The 17,312-nt window shown below is 36.9% G+C and overlaps 1 long non-coding RNA gene and 1 pseudogene across 1 annotated transcript; one reads left to right on the top strand and one right to left on the bottom strand.

Annotated features, from left to right (window-relative positions):
- Positions 1 to 799: 799 nt before the first annotated feature.
- LOC139784337 (uncharacterized) lies at positions 800 to 2,623 on the bottom strand (annotated as a pseudogene).
- A 12,107-nt stretch (positions 2,624 to 14,730) lies between these two features.
- Positions 14,731 to 16,997, top strand: LOC139784336 (uncharacterized). The gene is made up of 2 exons (XR_011721543.1): positions 14,731 to 16,493; positions 16,868 to 16,997. It is a non-coding gene; the product is annotated as an uncharacterized lncRNA (long non-coding RNA).
- The last annotated feature ends 315 nt before the right edge of the window (positions 16,998 to 17,312 follow it).

Below are 17,312 nucleotides of genomic sequence, written 5' to 3'. Positions count from 1 at the left end.
GCGCATTTTTAAAAACCTTGATTAAAAGTCGAAAACCAAGATCCATGATTTATTCCTCAGTCGGCAGTGGGAATGAATCGAGTCAGTTAGCGAATTCTGCACGTCACCATAAAGAGTCCACAGTTAAAAAATGCGTCTAAACTGTATTAACTGTAAATAAAAACTTGTAAGAGACAATAAATGTAAGAATTTGTTACGATTATACGTAGGGTAGAGCGGGGTCGAAAGTAACAATTTGACTTTAGAACTTGATTGTGGAAGAACTATTACAGTAAAAGAAAAACTCTTGATATCCTAAGTTAATGTGATCATTTCACTTTATGGAAATCCTTCTATTTAAATCTTGTGATAAACCAAATAAGAATTATTAATCAAAACCAAAACGAGGGAAAATATTACAATCGCCCCCGACTCCGGGTCGGTTGCAACACTATAGGGGGTCGATAGTAACAGTTTTAAATAATCAAAATAAAAAATGTTTATTCAATGAAAAATAATATAATTTCTCTTATATTAACAAAAACAAACTAAAATATTCATATTCTCATACAAAAGAAGTAAAATAAAATCTTATTCTATTAAAACATAACTTCTTTATATCAATTATAAAAAACATTAACTTTGTTTATTTAATTAAAAACATTTTTTGTTCTTATATTTTTAAATGATAGGAACACAATGTCTTTAAGGACTAGTACAAATAAAAATTACTTTGAATCACAGTTGTGGCAAATATATGAATCATTTTGTTGGGTACATTGTTCATGTGACCAACTCTTACATGCTATGCACTGCACCCATTTTTCGCCTGGTTTACTGGTACTATATGACTCCAAGCAGACAAGACAATAATACTCTTTATTTTCTTTATCACTATCTTATTTCCTATCCTTGTTTTTTAATTTATTTTTTTTTATACGAATTCTTTGTCTTCCGTTTCGGGTCACTAATATTTTTCTTCACTTTCTTTTTCTGTTTTTCGTCATACTCTGTTCTAATCTTTTCTTTTTCAGGAGTATCAGTATATATGGTAGATTTCCTTTTCTTTTTACCCCTATTTCCTTCTTTCCCAGGCGGAGCTTTAAGGAAGGGTCTAACAGCTTCTGGCGTAAACTCTTCACTTTTCCCATCTGCGCGATGCTCTTCCATTTCGCGATCGCGATGTAGATTTATCTGTTTATCTGGTGTTGATTGAGATTGAGTGTTGAGTTCGCATAGGACAGAACGAGATGTTGACGGCATAGGTTCATTATTCGTGTCTCTCGATTCGGTAGAGCTAATTTTATTTTCATCAACAATTTCAGATAACGGTGCTGGCCTATCTGTAACGTAAGATGGAGCATAATCGAGAGATGTGAATATATTTCTGTTGTACGGAAATATGCCCGTGCACCTGAAGCCTGCTTGAATGTTGGTTACAGTCAGTGCCATTGGAAGAGCCGTGTTTACTATGAAAGGAATGTGATAAATAGTCATTGTTTTTCCTGGGTTATTGCGCATCCAAGCATCGCAACTGGTATTGACGGCTTTTTTTAGTGGCCCATATACAGAACGATCTAGTGGCTGTAGCTTATGTGAGCAATGGGGAGGGAAAGACAGCATTATTATACCGTTTTCAGAGCAATAGTCAAGGCTTTAGATGGATGTGTGGGAAAAATGATTATCCAATAGCAGGAGAACTTTGTAGGAAGCTCGTGCAGACGTATATTTTTGAAACTGTTTCAAAAATATAAGGAACTCATTTTCTTGCATCCATTCACTTGCGTTTCCGGCTCCAATGCTCCCAGTTGGTCCGTTTCTGACAAAATGCTCTTGATATCGAAGCCTGGGGAATATGATCGGAGGTATAAAATTACCGATAGCATTCACTGCGCAAGTTAGTGTGACTAAGCTTCCTCGTTCGGCAGATGTTAATGCGCCAACTTGCCGAGTTCCTCTTTTAGTGACAATTCTATCTGGTTTTTGGACTGTTGTGATCCCTGTTTCGTCAACATTATAAATATCCTTTGCTTCGAATTTATATCTATCAATGACATTCTGCAAATTGTCAAAGAACATATTTACATTAGTTTCGTTAAAACTAGTAGGACGAGACATACTGGTGGGTTGTGCACATCTTATAGATAGTTGTGGCTGTCTCTTCATAAAGTTTGTAAACCAATCTTTACTAGCCATTTTGTTTTTTTCCCACTGAGATGGGTATGACAATTTATATTTGTTTGCCAACTCATATGCACACTCTTTTATTTCTTTGGGAGGAAAGCCGAAATATATATTTGCTGCTCTTATTATATAATCTACTATCATTTTTTCTTGGTGGTCGCTAAAAACTTTGTTCCATGCCCTATAACCTATCCTCACCAAAGAATTTTCACCATCTTTCGAAGCTTCTTCCCTTTTCTTCTTATATCTTGTCAAAGATACATGACACAACTTATATCTCATTGCAGCTGCTCGAATAGACAAATTCTGTTTATTTAAATCTTCGTATGCTTGTTCATAGATTGATACATCTTTTGTACCCCTATCAGTCTTTCTAACTTTGGTACGAGGCATTCTGAAATAATAATAGTTTAATTATGATCTAAAATGAAATAAACTGCAGCAGCCGGGGTCGGTTGTAACGTTTCATTCGACCCCACACAATGATGTTACAATTGTCCCAAATATGTTTTTGAACTTTGACTTAAAATTTTTAATAATAAAATGCCAAAAATGAATTAGAGTTCCTCTAGTAAGAGTTAGGACACCCCGGTCTGACTCCTGATTGGTTCCGCCATTAATGGGGAAGACGTTAGTGGGAGTGAGACACAGCTATAAGTGGGAGTGAGACAAAGACCCATGAAAAGTACGAGTGGGGAGGCTGTCTCTCTCGATCGTTCGCATAATTCCCCATTAATGGCGGACGGTGTCCTAACTCTTACTAGAGGAACTCTAAAATGAATAAGTAACAATTATTATAATAAGCAAAAATAACGAAACTCAAATATAACCTAAAAAAAAAGTACTTACTTGCAGTGGATATATTATATTAAAAGTTTAAGATTGTCGGAAGAAACTACTTTACGGCCTCAAAAACATATTTTATTTATTGCACACGTCCACTCAATACCCAGGCCGCAGGCGTTCTGAGACACGTTATAGCTTGTTCAACTTCATCCGTTAACCAACAGACGCATGTGCATCTATGCCTATAACTATAGATATTTGAGTTGTTACTTTCGCCCCGCGTTACTTTTGACCCCGCTCTACCCTACTGAGAAAATTGTAGAATCAAGTTATAATGTTTCCAAGTACCGTACTGTATCGAATCTTATGTGTGACTGAGCATTATCGCTCCACCTTATTTTAGTATTTTAAGCGAACTCAGCAACAATTCATAGAGACTTATTTATTGTTTGATTGACATCCTTTGTTGGTAGTCGATTCCAGTGGAACGATAATGCTCAGTCACACATAAGATTCGATAGAGTACGGTACTTGGAAACATTATAACTTGATTCTACAATTTTCTCAGTACGTATAATCGTAACAAATTCTTACATTTATTGTCTCTGTTGCGTGAGAACGCGCCCTTGCGTATCGCCATATTGGATATAGGCCGGTAGGTAGGCTAGAGAGGGGGCAGCGCGGGAGCGTGCGGGGAAACGCGCGGCAGTCCGGGCACGGCAGGCGTAGGGTCAACACGCAGGTACCCTTATAACCAATAAAGCAATTCATAACCTAGCCGTGGCACTAATCATTTCACCCGAGAACACTACATGGTGTCAGAAGTGGGATCCGAGAGATCCGAGAGATCCTGTATAGTAAGACACGTCAGAAATCATCATCGAGAATAATATCGGCGGGACAAGGCGCTACGAAAAAGATGGCGACCGTGGAAGAGAAACCGTTGTACGGAATAAAGGTACCGGATCAATTTGATTTCCAAAAACCCGAGTTATGGGACATTTGGATCAAATGTTTCCTGCGATATATCTCGGTGGCAAACATGACGAACCGACCGGACAAGGAAAAGATCGACCTCTTGTGCTACACTATGGGCGAAAAGGCGGAAGAAATATTGACTCAGATTTTTCCGTCAATTTCTGCCGAAACGACCTTCATTGCCGTCAAACAAAAATTTGATACATATTTCTCCCCTAAGAGAAACACCGTGTTCGAGAGATACAAGTTTAACTCGCGTTCACAACATGCGGATGAACCAGTGGATCTGTTCATAACAGCCCTGTACACACTTGCAGAAACGTGTGAGTACGGCACATTAAAAGAAGAATTGATACGAGACCGCATCGTAATCGGGATTCGAGATGCTCGCACGTCCGAGCGTCTGCAGCTAACCTCCAATTTGACGGTGGAAAAGGCGATAGAGATGGTACGCCAAGCGGAAATCCAGGCCAAAGAGAGCAAGGTAATCAGGCAAGAGGCCACAGCCGTCAAGGAAATAAATAAGATCACTCAGAAGAAGAGGACTCCCCAGAATCAACGTTCTCGGAATGGCAAGTCTGCTTCAAGCCAGGAAGAACAACCGAAGTGCACCCGTTGCGGCTTAGCGAGGCACGCAGATATCAAGAAATGCCCAGCGCTGAATTCCAGATGCAGAAATTGCGATAAAATAGGCCATTGGGACAAGAGGTGTCGCTCCAAGAAGATACATTGTATCGAGGGAGAAAACGCCGAAGAGCCAGCCTTCCTGGGTAAAGTGTGCGGTGACTCGGTAAACGATGACTTTTCTGTAAAGATTACTATCCAAGAATTAGATATAAGAGTAGACTTTGTTATTGATACTGGCGCGGACGTATCTTGTATATCAAACAATTGTATACCGAAACATTCTCGTAATCATATTATTAAATCGTCTAAAAGTATTTTAGGACCAGATGGCAAAAACCTACAAGTAATAGGATATCTGAATGTGACGCTTTGGAGTAAAGGTTGCAGAACTAGAGCCAAGGTCTACATTATACAAGGATTGAAACAGAATTTATTAGGCAAACCCGAGATTAAGAGGTTCAGATTGGTGAGTAAGATTAACATGGAAAAATTAGAAAATAAAATTCCATTCGACATTCATTCGGACTATTCAAGTCTATTTGAAGGCATAGGCCAATTCAAAAAAGAATTAAAAATTCATCTGAAGGAAGGAGCAGTACCCTTTTTTCAGTCGGTTCCACGAACTGTAGCAATTCCATTATTGTCAAAACTAAAGAAGGAGCTAGATAAACTTGTCCAATCAGGCATAATAGTACCAGTAGACTTTCCTACGGACTGGTGTAGTCCCATTGTAGTAGTGCCTAAAAAGAATACGGATGAAATTCGCCTTTGTTGTGATTATACTAATTTAAATAAATGGGTTAAAAGAGCCAACTTTCCAATCCTCAAAGTTGATACAGCTATAGCTGATTTAAAAGACTCTAAAGTATTTACAAAGTTAGATGCAAAGGCGGGTTTTCACCAAATTCCTCTTCATAAGAGCAGTCAACCTCTTACCACTTTCATCACACCTTTTGGTAGGTACATGAGCACTAAACTACCTTTTGGCATCAATTGTGCAACAGACTACTTTTCTCAAGAATTTAAAGACAAATTAAAAGGTATTCGAAACATAATTGTTCGTATAGATGATGTACTTATACATGCAAAAACGATAGAAGAACATGATAGAATATTAAAAGAGGTCCTTGACAGATTAAAGGAAGAAGGGATAACCTTAAACAAAGAAAAGTGTATATTTAGGGTTAATAGAATAGAGTTTTTGGGTCACTTGATTTCTGAGGAAGGAATTGAAATATTACCAGAGCGTATATCGGCTATTTCAAAAATTCCAGCACCTACAGATAAAACTTCCTTATTACGCTTCCTAGGCATGGTTAATTACGTAAGCAAATTTGTACCAAACAAATCTTCTATATTGGAACCCTTAAATAGTTTACTAAAAGATAATGCTCATTTCGTGTGGCTTCAACCACAATCAGCTTTTAAAAAAATAAAAGAGCTTTTGTTACAAGCCCCTGTATTAGCCCATTTCGATTTTAATAAGAATATTATTATTCAAGCAGATGCTTCTAGTTATGGGTTAGGGAGCGCACTTATCCAAGAAGATGAAACTGGTAAGAGGGAGATAGTAGCTTATGCTTCTCGTACATTAACACCGACTGAACAGAAATATAGTCAAATTGAAAAGGAGGCCTTGGCATTAGTTTTTGCAGCAGATCATTATAAAGAGTATATTATAGGCATAGACGTTACTCTTGAAACGGACCATAGACCGTTACTTCAGATATTGCAGAGTAAACCATTAGATGAACTCACTCCACGCCTTCAGCGATTAAGATTGAGGCTTATGCGATACAACTATAAGGTCATTTTTGTACCGGGAAAACAATTAGTATTAGCGGACTGTTTGTCCAGAAGTCCGGTAGATGACATTACTAAAAACAAGGACGATCTACAAGAAGAAATAAATCAATATATAAGATTAACAGTCACTAATTTGCCTGCAACAAATAATCTTCTCAATAGAATACGCGAAGAACAAGGAACAGACTACATTTGTAAAACACTCATAGAGTACTGTCTAAAATCTTGGCCTACGAAAACCAAATTAGCAGACGGAATTTGGCCTTATTATCAATTAAAAGAAAATATTTCTTACGTAGATCATCTCTTGTTATACAATTCTAGAATAGTTATTCCTCCTACACTACAAACAGAAATACTCTCCAAGATACACGAAGGGCACTTCGGCATTAACAAATGTAGGCAACGAGCTAAACAATCAGTGTGGTGGCTAGGTATAAGCACACAATTGAAGAACCTAGTAGAAAACTGCCCGAAGTGCATAGAGGAGAGATCTAACATTAAAGAACCGTTTAGGAAGGAAGAGTTTCCCAGTCGACCTTGGCAAAAAATAGGGATAGATCTTTTTAAATATAATACATGGTATTTAGTTACATTCGATTACTACTCAAGATACTTAGAAATCTCGAGCTTGAGAACATTAACGGAAACAGAGATCATTGAAAAATGCAAGGAAGTATTTGCAAGATTCGGAATACCCGAAATTGTTAGGAGCGACTGTGGAACTCAATTCGCTACCAAGTTTAAAGAGTTTGCGCGTAAATATGATTTCGTACATACAACAAGTTCACCGAAATATTCTCAGAGCAATGGCGCAGCAGAAGCAGCGGTAAAAATTGCGAAAAACATATTAAAGAAATGCGATGATGTAAGCTTAGGATTACTAGCGTATAGAACAACTCCGTTAGAGAACGGATATTCTCCTGCGGAATTGATGTTCTCGAGGAAAATCCGTTCCTCACTTCCCATATTATCAAAGAACCTAAGATCATTTGTAAAACATAAAGATGTATTACCGCGAGAGAATAAGAGAAAAGGGAGGCAGGAAAGAGACTATAACAAAAGACATCGCGTAAAAGAACTGTCTCAATTACAACCGAAGGATAGAGTTTGGATTGTAGATGTGCGTAAATATGGTAGGATAGTGGGTAAAGCGAACAGCCCAAAATCTTACTGGATTAAGACTAGTGATGGTGGTACATTAAGAAGAAATCGTTGGCATCTCATCCCAGCCCCATTAGATCAAAGTGCCAGCTTAAAGGAAGACCCGCCACCTGTCCTAGAAGAAGAGGCTGAGAGCCACTCCGGGGATGCAGAACAATCGACACAAAACATACAGCAAGACGAAGGCAATTCAAAGCCAGTCGACCTTCACGGTGCTGAGGGAGCATCAACATCATCAGGCATCTCAAGGAAGACATCCAGGGAAAGGAAACTACCCAGTTATCTTAAGGACTATTGTATGTAGCGAGGCGTTATATATATGTATATCTACACATGTAATATTATTATTACTTAAGAAAAAAAAAGGGAAAGATGTTGCGTGAGAACGCGCCCTTGCGTATCGCCATATTGGATATAGGCCGGTAGGTAGGCTAGAGAGGGGGCAGCGCGGGAGCGTGCGGGGAAACGCGCGGCAGTCCGGGCACGGCAGGCGTAGGGTCAACACGCAGGTACCCTTATAACCAATAAAGCAATTCATAACCTAGCCGTGGCACTAATCATTTCACCCGAGAACACTACAGTCTCTTACAAGTTTTTATTTACAGTTAATACAGTTTAGACGCATTTTTTAACTGTGGACTCTTTATGGTGACGTGCAGAATTCGCTAACTGACTCGATTCATTCCCACTGCCGACTGAGGAATAAATCATGGATCCTGGTTTTTGACTTTTAATCAAGGTTTTTAAAAATGCGCATCGATTCCGGTTTTTTTCGTTCAACAATTTCATGTTACTCCTCGTTTACTCATCTTTTAATTAAAGACCGTACTTGTACAGCGATTACGACTCTATAACATTCTTACTGTACTTATTGGATGTAGAAATGTATGATTCAGGATTATTCGTATATTTAATGTAATCAAGTCTATTAAATTCGGCTGATGAAGGCACGGTGTTTAAGATCACGAGTGCATCGTAGCGTGCATCGGTCTCGTCAAATGAAAGGGCACAATGCGCGTGCCTTCTCTGTATTATAAGGTCATCGTTTCAATAAAATCCTAATCCTAATATGTAAGTTCTGAATACTTTGCATTATAACGTGGGTTTCTCTAAAGGCATTTCGCAATCGATTACTTTCCAGAACGCTGTTTTCATGTCCTTGCGCGATGGAGAAACCCACGCTATAAACAGTCACCGGTGTGACAAACAACAACATTGCTAACGGCCGGTTAGCTATGTTTCGCCTCGCGTCGGCTCGATGCGGTGACGTAGGCAGCCGATTGCCAATCAGGTGCGACTCAATGCGTGTCATATCCCTTGCCGCCAATCGCAAGGGAAAATCTGAGGTCACCGACAACGCTTTGAAACAATTGGTGATTGCGAGAAGAAGCTCCCTTATAAAAGAGCTTGCTTCGTCGCGCACCGGGCTCTTTGTCGAAAGTCAATCGCTTAGAATCAACGCTCGCTAAACCGCTTAACTACGCTAATTAACACCGCTGTGTACACCGCCTTGAGTTCGCTCCTCGCTATCGCGCTTCGCGAACCCGCTTTCTCCACCGCTGAATGCCGTACTAACATCTGTGCGCGCGTTTACGGCTTCTTGCTTTGCTAAAAGTAAAGAAACACTGTATCCATTGTATATATTGAGACTTTATTATAATATACTTATTTTATTGGACTTATACGTATTTGACTTGTGTGAACCGCTTTCCTCGTGGTCGTCTTCCTCGCGCCATCACTCGCGCATCCGCGCACTCTCGCACACACGGTGTTGCCGAAACGTCCCATTTCAACATTGTTAACAATATATATTTTTAAATTTTAACAATCATGTTGCTCGTTATTGGCCGGTAACCTTTATTTCTTTATTTTAAAATAATTTTAAGAATATTTTAAAACGGTTTAAAAATTTTTTGTGGTAACATTTTTAAGAATATTTTAAAAATCTTTTAAAAATATTTTTAAAAATGTTCTTTTTTATCACCCAAACAATATTTTCTTCAATATTTGAAATATATTTTTGAATTATTAATTCTAATCTACATATTTTTATTGTTTTATAATCTTGTTCCAAAATATTTAAAAAATATTTTTAATTTATTATTGGTTCTATAATCCTTTTTCAAATATTTTTCAAATCTTATAAAATATTCTTAATTAAGGAAGATGCATGGTAGCGCATCTTTCCATGCTGGTTTGCAACGACGCCGCTAGGCGGCGCATAATGGTAAGACTAACTCATAAGTAAATTTCAGTTGGGGACTAATATAAGTAGGCCTCTGGCGAAGCAAAATAATGACATTCTTTCAAAGATATATCTTTTCCAGCAATACAATGTAAGGCTCACCCAACACTTCTGCGATAATATTGATATACAAAAAATAATATTTTCCAAAGTAAGATGTAAAGATATATATTTTTTAAATATCAAAAAAATTTTTTAAACATGAAACAATTATTGCTCATTGGGTTAAACATATGTATTTATTGGAATATAGTTTATCATGGTTCACTCTAATTCACGCGAATCAGGAGACAGAAGTTCCTGTTTCCATACGGCAGATGTCAGCGGCGTACAGATTAAACGCGACCGAGCGCAATCGAGCGCGACTGCATACATGTATCGTTCAGCGCCGTTTAGTCGTATCATGGTCACTGTACTGCTCGCATGTGCCATATATATTACTTATATTACTTGTACTTTTCTGTTCTATTAAAACTTAGTTTTTTTTCACGTGCGTGGTTATGGGCACACCAACAAGTTATGGGCCCGGAGTGATTCGCGTAGTGGAGTTCTGTGAGTGAGAACAGTAAAGTGAGATTATCCTGCCACGTGTGTGTAATCCCGCTCTTGTTCAACATGGCGGAAGAAATCCTTGGAAAAGGAATTACGAAGTTCAACGGGTCGGGCTTCTCTGTATGGAAGTTCCAGATGACGCAACTCCTGATGGCACACGGGCTAGAAGACCTGATCGACGGATCACGATTGAGACCAACGGGCGAGCGAATAGTGGACACAGTAAAGACGTGGACAAAAGACAATGCCAAGGCCATGAGCCTTATATCGTCGTCCATGGAACGGACACAACTACAAGGCTTGATCACGTGTAGATCAGCTTACGAGATGTGGCAGAGTCTTATAAGAACGTATGAGCAGAGATCTGCTTCGAGCAAATTGCTATTAATGCAGAGATACCACGAGTATAGAATGGGACCTAACGATTTCGTTGTGCAGCATGTGACGCACATTAAAAACTTGGTGAGCCAGTTGCGAGATGTCGGACAGTAAATAGGTGAAACCGACATCATGGCCAAGATACTAGGTTCTTTGCCTGCAAAGTATAACACGCTTGTAACAGCCTGGGACAGTGTTCCTCTTTAATATCAATCGGTCGGAAATCTACTTGAAAGATTAATCAAAGAAGAAAGCAGAATGGCCGGAGAAGACGAGATAGCAGGAGCACTAGCAACCGTAAGGCTCAACAAGAAGAAAGGAACAAAAAGTCCGAGAAATCAAAAGAACAGAAAATCTAGAAGCGACGAGAAAGTTCAAATCGAGTGTTATTACTGCAAGAAGAAAGGTCACATGGCGAGAGAATGTCGAAAGAAAAAGCATGACACAAAGGACAAAACAGGCAGAAACAACAGTGAAGACAGCGCGTTCGTCGTGTCAACACTCATCAAAGACAATCAAAGTGATAAACAGTGCGTGCTAAACAGTGAAACCGTTCGAGAGCTTGTGACAAAGGAATGCAAAGACGTCTGGATCACCGATAGCGGCGCTTCGCGCCATATCACCTTTAGACGCGAGTGGTTGACTAACATTAAGTCCATGGATGGCGACACCGTGTCGCTTGGTGACCCTGACTTGGTGAACCGCCAACGATAGAAAACGATAAAAAATGTCTTATCGTTTTTAATATAGTTAGTAAATCGTTTATTTACGATACTCTATCAGAAATTCACGTTACAAAATATTTGGGATTCTATTGTAAATGTCTTATCAGCTGCACATCAGTTTCTATCGTTTTTAATATGGTTAATGAATCGTTTGAATCGGTTTTAGTCAATCCATTTCAATCGTTATGAATCCGTGAATTAAGAAATCAGATTCATACCGATTCATTTCTTTCAATCGGTTTTTATCGTTTTGAAGAACGCCGGGAACGGGGCAACTAGCGCCAGGAGTCGGAGGCCGCTGAGCTCGGTGTTCGGTGTCCGGGAGTCCGGGGCGGCTACCGCCAGGAGGTCCTTATAGGAAGAGATCCCTCCAGTTACGATACTGGATTTCTCTGCTTTTCGCCTCGTAGGAGTTATATATTATGACTGGATGTATTTTAAATACGAGAAGCGCTTTCCATCATGCGCGGCCTAGCGGCATTGTCGCGAACTAATCGCCGATTGGTTGATGCGGATTTAATTTATAATATAAATTTTATATCATTGATATACGATAGAAAACGAACCGATTTGCTGCCATAAAGAAGATGATAAGTTGTATGTCCTGATAAGAAACGATAGATGTATCGGTTCGGTTAAGTCGTATAAATATCGACAAGATGTCTATCGTTTTAACCTTATAAAAACATATACAAAGTAGAAGGCTTTCAAACGATTTAATTTATATCATTGATATACAACAGAAAACGAACCGATTAGCTGCTGTACAGAAAATGATAAGTTGTATGTCGGAAAATCCTGATAAGAAACGATAGATGTGTTGGTTCGGTTAAGTCATATAAATATCGATGAGATGTCTATCATTTTATTCTTATATATCCGTATTAATGCATACGGTAAAATTATTACCATAAATAACGATATGTACTATATCGTGTATATACGATTGATTCAGACGGGCAATAATTGTACATATAGAAAACGATTCATAACTATAAAATTTGTATAGTTATTTCCTTATTCGGATCTAAAACGATAGAAACCGATTTGATTTGATTAATGTTTTATCTGTCTTCTAAATATGCAACGATAGAACCGATAAGATACGATTAAAAATGATACAGATATAGCCGTTTTTAATCGTTTTCTATCGGAGATGGTTACCAGGGGACAACAGCCAGCGCGAAGTGCGTGGTGAAGGTGATTTACATATCGAGAAGTTGGTAAACGAACAGTGAATCAAAGCACGAATAAACAACGTGCTCTTCGTGCCTAGCCTGAGAAAGAATCTATTCTCGGTCGGAGTGTGCACTGCAAATGGGTATAAAGTTACGTTCAGTGACAGAAAAGTGACACTTATGCGCAAGAACAACGTCGAAGCAGTTGGTTTAAAACGAGACAATAACATGTATTACATGCTCTTTAAAGTGATTGAGCAAGAAAGTACGGAAGTGAACGTGTCAACTACAAGCCTGCGTGAGTGGCATGAAAGTGTAAAGTTCTCGTGCAAAAATGATTTTTTCTGCGAGTCGTGCCAGTTCGGAAAAACGCACAAACTTGAGTTCAAGAATAATAGTGACAAACAGAACTGGAAACCGGGTGAATATGTTCATACCGATGTGTGCGGACCTTTTTCCGAAATGTCAATTGGCGGCTCATGTTCCCGGGAAAAAAAACCTCTTATTTGTTCGTATTAGTTCATATTAGTTTATATTAGTAGATATATGATTATATATGATCATATAAGAAATGGAAAATATAATCTTAAACAATATTATATGGCTATATATGAAAATATATGATTATGTATTCCATAAAACCTCTGTAAGTATAACCTTATATAGCCATATATGGTCTTATATGCTTGTATATTATCATGTCTGATCATGTAAGTAAAAGTATATTTATAAGGTTAAAGATAATCATATATGAACATATACTCGGATCTATTCATAAGTTTGTATAACTATTATAAATATTCTTCTAGTAGGGGAGACCGGGGCCTAACCGTCAGTTTTTCTTCGGTGCCGATTTTTAACAAGAAAATAAATAATTTTAGTTAAATGTGGTATACTACTGTAAAGAGTAAACCTTTAGCTACAAAATTTATATAGGAAATTTTTATCTACGTCGCTTTGTTTAACCGGTATAGAGCAAAAACGACAACGGTGGAAAAATTGAAATCTCAAAAATGCCGGGGTTTAACCGTCACACTGCATTTTCAATACATATACGTACATCTAATCCTGAAAAATGATAAGATACATCTTAATAATTGTTTTTTAAGAAAAAAATATAAAAATTTATTTAAAATTTTTATGCAAAACATTATTAAAAAATAGTTACGAGGGTTCCTCTTTCCGCAAAAGTCACTCGCCCGACTTGTTTCACTCCTCGACGTCCGATGACTCTATTCGGTGTCTGAACGGTTGTAATTCCCGTCTCATCCATATTCCATATGCAGTGAGCCTGGAAATGCCCGGAAATGCCTTGGAAATGCACCCGGACTGCTTACTGACGGATTAACCCCAAACACAAGTTTCAGGTTTGATCGCCCACGAAATATTAGACATCAACGATAATGAAAAAACTACACTGGATTCGTGTTCAGCATGCATTACTCTTTATAATCACGTACCTCGAGATTTGGAAAGCAAATATTATTGCAGATATTACAAAATTTCCACGCGCAGAAAATGTAACTTTCACCTTCCGAAAACACGTTTGCCCTCGTAAAAATCATAACACGGCAGGTAACCTGCCGAAACTCCGTTGGTCACATGGATACCATAAGCAGCGTTTACAATGTTAATAGCGAGTTCGCACAATATACAGGTTCCGAGATATTTGATTAGACGTATTTACCCCGTAGACGTTTTAGCCCCGGTCTCCCCTACTAACTTTTATGAACTAAAAATTTTTCTCTGACAAATTACCAATTCTTTAACTAATCTGTAATTCACTTTTACCTAAATATTATTAATTTTTATGTAATTAGTAATTTTTTATAACTAATTACTAATTTGCTAATTCAATAAAAATTTAATTTGTTGTTATTGCTAATTTCGTGAGTAATTAAAAAATAAGAAATAAAAATTTTTTTGCCGATCCCTGCTTAACACTACAAAATGCGTGATATTAGTACAAAATTACCTTTTTCAAAAAAGGTAAAAAAAAGACGTCAAGTACACGCAATGTATTTTGTAAATTCAAAAATCCAACTTAAGTGGTAGCTTTATTTAATTCTCATTAACAAAATTATATCACAAAATTATATTACCTAACTCAACCCAAGTGACATGTATTTCAAAAAAAGATGTGAAATCTTTAAATTGCGCCAATTGCAAAGAGAATATGTATATTGCTTTGAAAAATTATAATTATTGTTGTGCAACTACTTTGAAAAAATAAAACAAATAAAAATATTTAATTAAAATAAAATAAATAAATTTTTCTTGTAAAAAAACATGGCGCTGCTAGACTTCGAAACTTAAACATTAAAATTTAAACATTAGTACTAAAATGTTTGATTAAATAAACATAATTTAGAGAAGAATGCCACGAGAGTAAAAAAGCAGCGCCAAGTTTTTTTACAAGAAAAATTTATTAATTTTATTTTACTTAAATATTTTTATTTGTTTTATTTTTTCAAAGTAGTTGCACAACAATAATTTTTCAAAGCAATATACATATTCTCTTTGCAATTGGCGTAATTTAAAGATTTTACATGTTTTTTTTAAATACATGCCATTTGGGTTGAGTTAGGTAATATAATTTTGTGATATAATTTTGTTAAGGAGAATTAAATAAAGCTACCACTTAGGTTGGATTTTTAAATTTACAAAATACATTGCGTGTACTTGGCGTTTTTTTTTTACCTTTTTTGAAAAAGGTAATTTTGTACTGTAATGGATAACTTGGTACCCTACAACTTTTGTATAAAACATTTCTTCCGAAAACGTCATCTTTCCGAGATAATCCAATGTCACGGCCTTTATATTACACTCTATATAACCAGTAAATAATTCTTATAAATTAAAGTAAAAAATGTAAAATCTCTAATAATTCTTATTCAAGTTGGTAATTATTTATGCAAGTCTCCAAATAACTTCAAGAATTTTTAATGTAATCTAGCTATTAAAGAATAATCAAATTAAGAATTTTTTCACTTTTGTTTATCCATCATCTATAAGCTTACAATGTAGGGGAGACCGGGGTGAAGTCGTCACCAGGGCGGAGTCGTCACTACAGTTATCTCGAAATCTGTATGTTGTGTGAACTCGCCATGAATATTGTAAACGTTACTTATGATGCCCATGTGACCAATTAAAAGTGATATAAATAAAAATGTAAACAAATTTTATATTGCAAAAAATATTTTGAAATTTTTTTTATTTTTGTTTATATTATTTTGTACACCTTAACTTAACATTAAACTTTTATTCTAAACATTTTTTTCTATCTCATGTAGTTTAAGGGGTTACACCACTGTAGAATTTTCAAAAAATCGATTTTTTTTTATTGGCTTAAAAGATGCTTTGAACCTTCTAGAATAAGGGAAAAAAAGTTTTATACCTGTACAAAATTTTTTTCTTTGAAATTTCGAGCTTTTTCCCAAGCGCGTCGGACTGCTCCGAAACGACTACCTGCGGCACGTAGATACCTGCTGGAAGGGTACAGCCTAATGACTTTCCTTTTGATTTCTAACTTCTCTAATACACTAAAAACTGCAACGAAAGTTTCCATGCAACTGTTTGGAACCTGGCTGCTAAGTCCTACTCAAGTGGCAAAAAAGTATTGCAAGTAGCGACTGATATTGCTGTGTGTAATTTTAACGACGGTTTGACTAACATTCTGCGAATTAAGAAAGTTTTGGAGATGAATATTGGCCTCCAAGCATACAATTTTTGCCTTGAAGCCGATGCTATGCGGATCCAGCACGCCGAGCAGTCTTTGATAGATGCGGCAAAACAGGGACGCACCAGCATAAAATCGACGAGGAAAGAAAATGAGGAGGAATATTTAAACAGGGAAGGGCAGCTTTATGGTCCAGGGATAGCAGATTAATGGTAAAAAATTTTTAATAATCAAATTTTTTATTTTATCATGTTCGAAACACGAGTCAAAACTTTAAACGCGTTTTTCTCGAAACACGTTTTTTCAAATCGGCACGCAGCATAACTCAAACAATTTTCTATTTTTTCACTCCAAATTAATATCACATCTTTAAAACAACATTCCGCATAGAAATACGTAGCCGATTTTCGATAAGTTAATATTTCGATTTTTTAGGTACAAATAAGTGCCCGTTTTTTGGTAGTAAAATGAACTTTTTTTTTCAAATGCTCGCCAATTTAACAAAAATGAATATTTTCAAAATCCCCTACGTATTTCTATAGCTATACTAATGTAATTTAAGAAAAAATTTTTTATTTTGTTCCAGATTAATTTTTGCTGCACTTCTACTGCGTGCCGCGGAGCCCCTCCAAAAAAAACCGTTCCGCAGAAACGACTGTTGGGCAGCCATTTTGTAATATTTTTTAATAAACAAAATTTTTTTTAAAACTTCAAAACATGCTTAACAACATCCTTAAAAAGAATTACCCTTTTACTTTTCCTTCCACTTAAAAAAAAATCGCAAAAAAACGTTAAATTTTCACTCTCTACTGTGGTGTAACCCCTTAAGAGTTATATGCGAAAAAGTGGAAGCGCCCTACTTTTGACTTTTAGTTTGAAAATCATACTTTTAAAGGGCAAATGAAGCATACCATTAGTCATGTATTGAGTCACTCTGCATACCCACAAAATCGAAGAGTTCGGGTTCGGCGTGTTTCCTTGTAAAATCAGTCATGATAGTAATATACAAAAATAAGAACGGAGAACTTGAA

This window comes from Temnothorax nylanderi, unplaced genomic scaffold (assembly GCF_030848795.1).
Source record: "Temnothorax nylanderi isolate EJ_2023f unplaced genomic scaffold, tnyl_v1.0 TNYL_tig0613_pilon, whole genome shotgun sequence".
In the NCBI taxonomy this organism is placed as follows: domain Eukaryota; kingdom Metazoa; phylum Arthropoda; class Insecta; order Hymenoptera; family Formicidae; genus Temnothorax; species Temnothorax nylanderi.
The sequence above is the reverse complement of the archived record's forward strand: the minus strand, read 5'-3'. Positions and strand labels throughout refer to the sequence as shown.